Source organism: Amblyomma maculatum, chromosome 2 (assembly GCF_055883805.1).
Source record: "Amblyomma maculatum isolate TAMU_Amacu chromosome 2, ASM5588380v1, whole genome shotgun sequence".
Classification (NCBI taxonomy): domain Eukaryota; kingdom Metazoa; phylum Arthropoda; class Arachnida; order Ixodida; family Ixodidae; genus Amblyomma; species Amblyomma maculatum.
Window position 1 is genome coordinate 187,658,911 of NC_139345.1, and position 10,691 is coordinate 187,669,601.

The 10,691-nt window shown below is 47.1% G+C and overlaps 1 pseudogene; it reads left to right on the plus strand.

Annotated features, from left to right (window-relative positions):
* Nucleotides 1-527: 527 nt before the first annotated feature.
* Nucleotides 528-10,240, plus strand: LOC146200635 (uncharacterized; annotated as a pseudogene).
* The last annotated feature ends 451 nt before the right edge of the window (nt 10,241-10,691 follow it).

Below are 10,691 nucleotides of genomic sequence, written 5' to 3' on the forward strand. Positions count from 1 at the left end.
ACTACGTTCAGACAGAAAAGAAAATAGAGGAGAAAGACTACTGTGCCGGAGTACCCGGGTTCGAACCCGACCTCGGCGGCTGCGTTTCGATGGAGGCGAAACGAAGAGGCGTCCGTGGGCTGTGCGATGACAGCGCACGTAAAGATCCCCAGGTGGTCAGTATTACTGTGTAGCCCTCCACTACGGCTCCTCTTTCTCTCTTTCCACTTTCATTCCAACCTTCCTCCCTTCCCTTACGGCGCGGTTCGGGTGTCCACAGAGCAAGTGTGACAGTTACTGCGCCTTTCCCTTCCTGTGAACCAATTTAATTAACAATAGCTTAGCTCTGCTATGCAACTTCCAGGCCTGCGCCCTAAATTATGACGTCACATCCTGCCGGCGGTCACTTCGCCATGCTATAGTGCCTGCCATGCCCCTCTTCGCTGCCGCGCCGTGCAGTCGGTGCCTGGAGTGCTTCGCCGCCGGTCGCAATGTGAATGCCGCTATTGCGCTCGACCAAATCTCTAGCCATCAGCGTTTGTGCGCGTTTTCCATGTGCGTTTATCGACGGCTGCAATGCCTAACAAGTGTTGCGTGCCGGGTTGTTCCGGCAACTATAATGTTGAGAAGAAAGTTCAAGTGTTTTCTTTTCCGAAGGAGAAAGACACCTTCGAGAAGTGGTTGCGCGCTATTCCGAGGAAGAATTTCGTGCCAACTTCATATACCAAGAATGCTTTCAATGATTCTTTAGTTTTCATTTTTCTCAAACTATTTCGTTTCACCAAGAATGTCATGCGTGTGAGTGGTCCGATAAAGCGTTGGCATGTGTGCTGAGAGAAAGTATTAATTTTGTTAGCCGTAATTTCCGCTGTATGAAGTACGGCTACAACCTTCTCTGTTGCCACTGCCTCGGTTGAGTCATTTGTAAAGTTTATGTAAATATATTCCCTTCGCGTTACATTATTTATTGCGTGGTCAATGTGTAAGCTCTCAGAGGTGCAGTAGTTTGTGATGCAAAATTCCTCAGTGCAGAAGGTAACCTTAAGGGGAAAAAAATTCAGAGGGCTTAAGGCTGCTTACGGGCTATTAACGCGAAAGCATCGGTGTGTCATCATGAGCGTTCGACCGGAACGCTGGTTGCGCAAAAGACGCGTTTGTGCACATCGACTCCACAAACTCGGAGGACAGTTAAGGCTGCGAACGCGAAAGCATCAGTGTGTCATCGTGAGCGTTCCACCCCTACGCTGCTTGCGCTCTGAAGACGCTTCTCCGAACGCCGATTCCACAAACGCGTTTTGTGTCCAACGAACTATGTGACAGATACTGCGCGATTTCCTTTCCCATATCCACAATTATTATCAAGAAAGGTAAGGGCGCAGTACCTCTCACATCTCGACATATCGGTGAACATTTCAACCGGCATTTATAGGAAAGGATGGGGGCAGTAACTCTCTCGCATCACAGCATCTCGGTGGACGCCTCAATCGCGCCTTTCATGCAGCGTCCGATTATTTCCGACGTGATCGTGCGAACTACAACGCCGGCGGCTTTTCAGGCGAACGAGTTGTATACACTTTCGCGTAAAACTTTAAATATGCGGCACGTTGAAAAAAGCACGCCGTTGGAAAGTTTTAGATTTTACTACCGATGTATTGCCGTTGTTTGAGCAAATGTTGCCAGGTTTACTTTCAATAAGGAACCAGTAAATTGCTTATTTTTTACACAAAGGTCACATTTGTGGTAGTAAACTTGCCAATTTTTTATATGAGTGAAAAAGGGAACCTAAGAATGTAATGGTAGAAATTCATAAATTGCTGGTTTAATTTATTTGCTTGGGCATTTGCCATTTACGAGAGCAATTTTCTTGTACTGATGCTGTGTCCCTCACACGCATATTTTGCATTCCTGTAGGTCTGTGCTGTTCACTTCGACCCTTCGTGCTTGGAACGAACAACGTCGTATACTGAGTGGAAGATTGGTTGGTTGGTTGGTTTGTGGGGTTTAACGTCCCAAAGCAACTCAGGCTATGAGAGACGCCGTAGTGGAGGACCCAGGTAATTTCGACCACCTGGGGTTCTTTAACGTGCACTGACATCGCACAGCAAACGGGCGCCTTGCTTTTAGCCTCCAACGAAAAGCTGCCGCCGGGGCCGGGATTCGATCCCGCGTCCTTGGGAACAGTAGTCGAGCGCCGTAACCACTGCGCCACCCCGGCGGGGGACTGGAAGACAGGAAAAGTGATAGAGGTGTCATTGCCTGTGCCACGCCTGCGACCTGGGTCTGTGCCTAGCGTGTTCCCTGGGTGCCCTTCACATCTCACGAAGAAAAAACAAAGCTCAAGAGTACCGCCAGATATCAAGAGATGCCGGCAGGAGTCCTCGGGACTTGCTCGGGCTCTTCAAGAATCTGTTGCGTCATATGAAGCGGAAGAAGAAAGGCACCATTTTTCAACACGTCAGCAGATTAAAGCGTGCCTTCAAGCTGCATCAGTTTCAGATGTGTGGACTGTAATACACAACGACAGGTGCACAATGTTTCTGAACATTGTAAATGAAAGTGAACCATATTTGAATTCATCCCTAACGGTGTTTGACAGTCTTAAATTAAGTGCCTGCTATCAGGGAGCCCCTATCAAAAAGTTGAGAGATATTGTTACTCCAGACGCAGTTAATGATGTAAGATCCCTGTTGCAAATTTTAGACAGTCTCTCTATGCGGTCTTCTCAAGATCAAACATGCCACCTGATGGATGCAATCAGCGTTCTCCTCGAAAAGCTTGAGCGCAATATCCATGCAAAAAAAAAGAGACTTACGTTTTTGAAGGAACAGCTGATAACACTTGCCAAAGGACGTGTCCAGTACAGCCCTGAACTAATGGTGCTTTCATGCATTTTGTACACCATATCAGCACATGCGTATAAGTATTTAAGAAAGATGAGTGAACTCACTTTGACTCATCCAAGCACAATACGAAATGGGTGCCCTCCTTATCAGCTGGCTCCACAAAAAGAGTCATTAGGGGGCACCTTCCTACAGTATGTAGCACACAGATTTAAGCAGCTGCAGCCTCATGAGACTTGTGTCACGTTGATGTTGGATGAAATCCACATCAAACCCTTTCTAGACTATAAAGGTGGCAGCATTAGTGGTGCTGCCGCAAATTCTACCGAAGCAGCAACATCAGCACATGTATTCATGGTACAAAGTCTTTTAAGTTCATTTAAAGAGGTGGCATATATCTTTCCAGTCAAAACGTTGACTGGTGATGATCTCCATGTAATACTGAAGAAAGTTATTTTGCGTTTAGAAGAAACAGGGTTTAAGGTTGTAGCAGTTGTCTCCGATAATAATTCAATAAGCCGAAAAGTAATGATGATGTTCAGTGAACCGAACAAGCTCCGTATTCTGTACCCGCACCCTGCGGATCCATCCCGACCGCTCTTTTATGTAGTTGATGCCGTGCACTTACTGAAATGCATTCGAAACAACTGAATTAACCAAAAAAATGCGGGCACAAGCTTCTACTATCTACACTTTGAGCTCTCTAACAACAGTGTACACCCAGATAGCATTAGGACTGCCTCATTCAAGGATTTGCGACAAGTGTACAAGATAGAATCTTCCCAACTTTTGAAGTGTGGGTATGGATTAACATCTAAAGCCTTTAATCCAAGCAACTTGGAACGCCAGAACGTTAGAATAGCATTGCAGGTTTTTAGCCCATATGTTGCTGAAGCCCTTGTAGTACACCGCGAGTCAACGTCTATCTATCATGCAGAACAAACTTCAGACTTTCTAAAATAATCATACGTTGGTGGAGCATTGTAAATGTGAAAACACCAAACAAAGGCATACACCATCGCAATGTCTTTCAGGAGCCTATTTCGTGCCTAACAGATGACCCCAAATGTACATTCCTCGATGCCTTCATCACGTGGCTTGATGCATGGGAGTTCTACAAACAGGACACTGGCGTGCTCACTAAAGAAACGCTGAGAGCTCTGAAACTGTCTGCACACGCTCTATTGGAGCTTTCAAAGTACTTTATTACCGAACTATGCCACAGATATGTTCTCCTCGGTAAAGTACAAACTGACTGCCTGGAGAGTCGCTTCGGCCAGTACCGGCAGATGGCAGGAGGAAATTACCACATATCAGTATAGGCAACTTTATGAGACAGACGGCAGGATTCGTTTACAAAACACTCTGCCTGTAATGAGCTCAGCGGATCTGAGAGACATTCAAGACACAAGCCCTGCCAGTGGCACCAACAGCAATTTTTGTATCAACGTCACAGATTCCGACCTTGAAGCACTAAGTGAACATATGCCTGTAATAGCATATGTTGGCGGTTATTGCGCCCACGCTGCATTGAAAGTCCTTAAATGTGCAAGCTGCCGAGACACCTTAGTTGTTGATAGAGAGGAGGTTGATCTGGAAAACGAACCGAATTCATTAATTGCTCGCTTAGATTGGGGTGGTTTGCAATTACCATCACCATTTGTTGTAACAGTTGTCATGCACACTAAGGTTATTGTAAAGAAGCTGACTGAGTACAATTGTTCTGAATTTTTGCAGACAGGACATCAAAGGAAAATTGTCAGGCAGCTGACATTACAGTCTCTGCCCCAGCTTCAGGAAGTAACAGAATGCGTAAAGGGCCACACATATGAGCTCCTTCTTACACTTGTTTCAAACTGTGCCACGAATATATTGCTGAATAATTTATGCAAGCTGAGAAACGATACCCAGTCGGAAAAAACTACAGAAAATTTTCTGATGTTACGACAGAATTTCTGTGCGGTTTTTGACTGGAAACCTGTTGTGACAACAAAAAATTCTGTAGTAACATCACAAATTTCTGTAGTTACAACAGAGAAGTATTACAGAACTACAGACAACAGAAATTTACCACAGAAAAAGTACAGAACTACAGAAAGAACTACAGAACTACAGAAAATTCTGATGGTTACGACAGAACTACAGGATGTTTTGTCGTAATTTTGACAAGGTTCTGCAGTCTTTTTCGACTGGGTATTGAGCGTGTTGGGAAAGAAGAATGTGCGAAGAAAAGAAAAACACGCATCTTTGTGGACGAACAGTCATAAAGCGGTTTTAAATTCCTGGCAGACTTTCACACCCTGGTTCATGTTGATTTGAAATTGTATTGTACTACACTGTATTGACAGTGAGCGAAATTAACTGTAAATAAGCATTGCTTGGGTCACCCTGTTATCCACGTTTGGTTGTTTCATAGCAAAAGTGTAGCGTAGTCTGCAGCATCAATTTAGCCCTTCGAGAGCTGTGATGAACATTTTTTCCTCCTGCAACCATCTCCTCAACCCCCGTGCCTATCTTCCCTGCCTGAAAAAGCATATGTCAATCTCTCAAAAGCTACAACAATATTAATGGTACGTGGTCAATATAATGAACCAAAATAAAGTGATAATGGTGCTTGATATGATTCAAAATCATTTAAGATTTACAGTTTACAAATAGCGTTACATTAGCAGTGCTTCACAGACGGCACTAAATCACGTACCAGTTCCACGAAACAAAAACAAGGTGACAGTGAAAAAAAAAATAACCAGCATCCTCCATTCATGACCGATCGCATTAATGGGCTGCACTTGTTAACAAAATAAAACTACTCAAGAATGCGCACAGGCGCATACATGATGCATTCATATGACGCAGTAATAGGCCACATGCAAAATTACTCCACCCGCTTGCTTCGCGATGTTCGTTGCGGTAAATAGAAACCAGCTGACATTCATAAATGCATGGGACATTCTTTCGTCGTTTACGAAACTCGCACCTTCAAACGTCGCGCCTGTCACAAAAACGATGGGAGCTACAAGCGCAGCGCGACGCAGCCCGCACTACGCCGGCGACGCCACGGCCACAAACGGTAGGAGTGCCATCAGCCTCCGCGTCGTGACGTAGCCAACGTCACGTCACGTGACGCACAGGCCTGGAAGTTATAGGAGGCGTTGCTATCCCTGGATATACGTAGCGAAAACCAGTGACTACTTCGGGTTCAGAAAATTTCTCCAGTCTTCAGCTCCGTTCGCCAACAGCTAAACTCTTCTTGGCTTCCATGTAGAGCGCGTCTAAGTTCACCGGCGTTCTATTGTTCGTTTACAGGAAACGAGGAAAGGCGCAGCATCTGTCTCGCGGAAAGAAGAAGCGCCCACCGGCGGCGTTGGAGCGCACTCGCTCTCGCTTGGTTCTCATAGCTAACGGCAGATGGGTGATGTCACATCCTTGATGCAAATACATGGAGGATGAAAACCTATGGCCGCATGAGATGGTAGGCTTCAGACCTAAGCTCAGCAGGCAGGACATAATGCTCAGACTAAGACATGATATCATAGACAAGGAAGGGCTAGACACTAAGCTGATCCTAGGCCTAGACCTCACGAAGGCCTTCGATAATATCAGACATGACGCGGTACTAAAAGGTCTTGAGGAAGTAAACGTTGGCAAAAGAATATACAATTATATTAAGAACTTTCGTCAGGGCAGAAGGGCGGTGATTAAATTTCAGGACGCAGAGTCTCCCAGCATAAGGCTAGGAAGCAAAGGAACCCCTCAATGTGCCGTGTTATCTGCATTTCTATTCAACATAGCAATGAGAGGCCTCCCAGCTAAGCTGAATGGAATAAAGTTCAGCATGTATGCTGACGATAATAACATCAAGATGAACAATGGAAATGATGCAGAAATTGAGTGGAGCCTGCAGAGAGCCGCAGACGCCGTGGTGAAGTATGCAGCCGACAGAGGACTAGCATGCTCACCGCAGAAGTCGGAGCTCTTGAGGTAAAACACCAACAGCAGAGACAAAAAGCCAATAAACACCAAAGTGGTAGTAGAGGGCCTAGAGGTGCAGAAGGTCGAGGAGGTGAGAGTCCTGGGTATGGTTATCAATCATAAAGGCAACAATACCAATACCATAAAGAAATTAGCAACATATGCGGATCAAGTGCAAGGCATATTCAGAAGGATAACAGTAAAAGGGAGAGGCCTAAAAGAGAGAAGCCTCCTAAGAATATCACAGGCGTATATAACAAGCAGAGTCTGCTATGCAACGCCGTACTTAAATATGAACAAAGAGAACATAGATAAACTAGACAGGATACTGAGGAAATGTGCCAAGAGCGCTCTGGGACTTCCCATATCCACATCAACCGAACGTCTTGAGAAGATGGGTATCCACAACAGATGGGCCGAGCTAGCTGAGGGAGTTAGAATAGCTCAGCTGGAGCGACTTAGCCAATCTGAAACAGGAAGAAAAATACTAGAATGGATAGACATCAAACCGCGATACACTGCCCATAAGACAGTGGATATCCCGGAAGAGATAAGAGCCAGGATACGCGTCCCGCCTATGCCAAAAAATATGCACCCCGAATATAACAAAGAGAGGCGCGGGCCTACGCCTACGAGCCAGAGCCTACGAGAAAAAAATTGCAGAACAACCAGCAGAACAAGTGGCCTACGCAGATGCTGCGTGTGGACGGCAAGGAGCAGCCGCATCCGCAGTAGTGGACGGGACAGGAGCACCTGTAGTATCGGCTTCAAGCCGCACGAGAGACGCCAACGCGGCGGAGGAATTGGCAGTAGCGCTCGCTTGTGTCGGTACCAAGGCTAAATTCATACTATGCGATAGCAAAAATGCGGTCAGAAATTTTGGGAAGGGAAGAATATCAGAAGAAGCTAAACGAGTCCTCGAATCGAGGCCGCTTGAGCGCAACGTGGAAATTATATGGATGCCAGCACATGAATCCATCGCAGGGAATGAGGCTGCTCACGAGTTTGCCCGAGCTCTCTATCACCAGGCGGCTGCCGAGCAGCCCTCTTGCATGAATATAAAAGATAGCTTAATCTCGTATAAAGAGGTTACAGAGCACTATAAACTAAACAGAAGGGTCTATCCGCCGCCAGACCGTTCCCTCGGAAATGGGGAGGCAATTGCATGGAGAAGACTACAAGGGGGCAATCATATTAGACCCTTTTGGGTATATACAACAATTTCAAAAGATGAAAAGGATATACATTGCATAACATGTGGGAGATGGGGCACTCTAGATCATATTATTTGGGAATGTAACAACAGCCCAGGAGCTAAAGAAAATATAGATAGAGACGCCTGGGAGACCCTGCTGCGAAGCGAGGACCCCGCTCAGCAGCAGCAAGCCATCCCCCTGGCGGCTGAGGCCGTGAAGCAACAATGCATATTCACCAGACCTTAGTTCGCGAGGCTCCTGAGTAAGGCTCCATCAGGCCTGCGTGCCGGGGTGTCCGAAACGGAGCTTCTCGGTGGAAATAAAGGTTTTCAACAACAACAACCCTAATTCAGTGACTTAACAATTATTCTAGTCCTTGGTACTTTCAAATTGCTCACCAATCGCAGTGTCTGTCACCCGCCGAATCCCGCCGAATTCCTGCATCATCCTCACGGTAGACAAGATGAAATATGAAGAGCTTTTAACGACCCAGAGCGTGGCACAGCGGTAAAGCGGTCGGCTGGGGATCCTAGGGATGGAGGTTGGTTTTCCGGATGGAGACTAATTTTTCCTAATGAGGTGGAGTCCCAAACCTCTTAAGCGTTGCTGGGCAACGCCAGCAGAGCTTGGCAGGGGGCTGCGCAGATGTTCTTGGCTGTGACGTCACTCGGTCGCGGCATATGGCATACGCGAAGCTCGGCTCTGAACCTCTTAGTGGCAGGCTAGAGCCCGCCGGAAGCGGCGTTGACCTACCAGTCCCAGCCCCGTAGGGCTAGGAGCAGCCACCCCCACTGATCCCAGCAGCGATCGTGTTCATGTTCCTGTAAACCAATTATAATTATGTGTATCACTGCAACGAACGCCGATAAGTGGCCATTGATGGAAAGCAAATGGTCCGAGAAGAGCGTATAGGTTTTCGCAATTCACCCCTTAAGAGACATCTAAGCGACACTTTGAATTCTTTTCTTCTTCCTAGAGTTGCAACAACAACTTAATGGTCCAAAGTGCCCTCTAAATGTTTTCAAGTCTCTCAAGGTATCTTCTATCCTGAGAAACATGGACCCTTACCTCCACCAAGGTAGCAAAGAAGCAAGGGCCGAATTCATTCAAAAAACATACGCTCCTCAAGATACGACCATGTATGCAGACGCGTCCTCGAGAGGAGGACACAACAAAATTAGCAGTGACCACAGTTGCCGATTCGTCTCTACGTGAAGTGACCAGCGCCTCTATGCGACACTGCACAGTAGCAGAGGTCGATGAAGTAGCTGTTGCTCTAGCGGTGGCAGAGGGCTATAGAACCGGATGGTCGCTAACGATACTCACGGACTCTCAAACAGCTTGTCGAATTTATATAAACGGTAGGATTGGTGGTCACGCGCTCCGTATATTCCTAGAAGCGAGCGACAGAATTGAAAACCACAAAGAAAACAAGACCAGACACAAAATTATGTGGGTACCGGGGCACATGGGTGCGGCAGGGAACCAAGATGCCGACAGGATAGCTCGAGCATAGACTACTTTCCGAGCATCCGACGAGTACGCGGAATTTTCCCAGCTCCCAATGCATACTCGGCCATACTAGAAAACTATAGAGGCAGAAGAATGCAATATTCCCCACCGCACAGTTCTCTCAACAGAAAGGAAGCTGTCATTTGGAGACAATTACAGACGGGTTCATACCCAATCACACATACAAAACGAAATGCGCTCTACCGTATACGCGGACAGATGTACGTGGTGCGATGAAAAACCCGCACTATATCATGTCACATGGGACTTACAAAACATTGACATGGTCCCCAATAGTCTAAACCCGAGTGCGAAGCAACGGGAGACTCTGCTGTCCAGCGACCGCTGCGAAGACCAGCAAGGTCTGGTACAGTACGCCTAACGGGCGGCAGTAGCCAGCGGAGCCCTGGAATGAAGGCTACCGACCATTGTGTAGAAGTGGACGAGGTGTGCGGAGAAGACTCTGGTGGCTGCAATAAGCAGACATATCTGAAGACGTCTCAAAACCGCCAAGATAATATAGGGCTAAATAAAGTTTTTCCTTCACACCTGAACCACGCTTGTCACACCTGAACTTCGCCGTAAGGGAAATTAAGAGTCGCTTCAATCAGCTCGTCGAATGGGTTTGATAACTTCCGAATATGAGCGCCTCTCGCTGACATATGTGGACTGCGCAGTGCTGCGCCAGGTGGAAATCACCCCTCTGAGGGCGACGTCTACGTTTATGAACCTCACGCTTGAGCAGAGACTCAGTCTTCGTATACCTCCGCTTCCCAAACGTATGCATCCAGAGTATCATACAGAGCACAGAGCCGACCGAGCCCGGCAACTCCACAAACGTTTTACCGGCCACCCCAATGTTACATACACCCCACCAACCCCTTCGCCCCGCTACGGTTGCGGTTGCATTGGCACCGCACCCGAAAGTGGCCCAATGCCTGCAGCGTCTTCAACGCCGCAAATGTTACCACCACGGAATAGGTTTCCATTGAGTTAGCTGTGACCGACCGCTCCATGAAAGTTGTCGCTAGCGCTTCTCGACAAGCAATTCGTAACTTCGATGCAGGTCGATATTCCAACAGGTACACACTATCCTCCGATCTCTCCCCTTACCACCTACACCTCGTCTTCTCATATGGGCCCTAGCCCATGAGACTCTCAACGAAAACGCACAGGCGCATGCTTTAGCCCG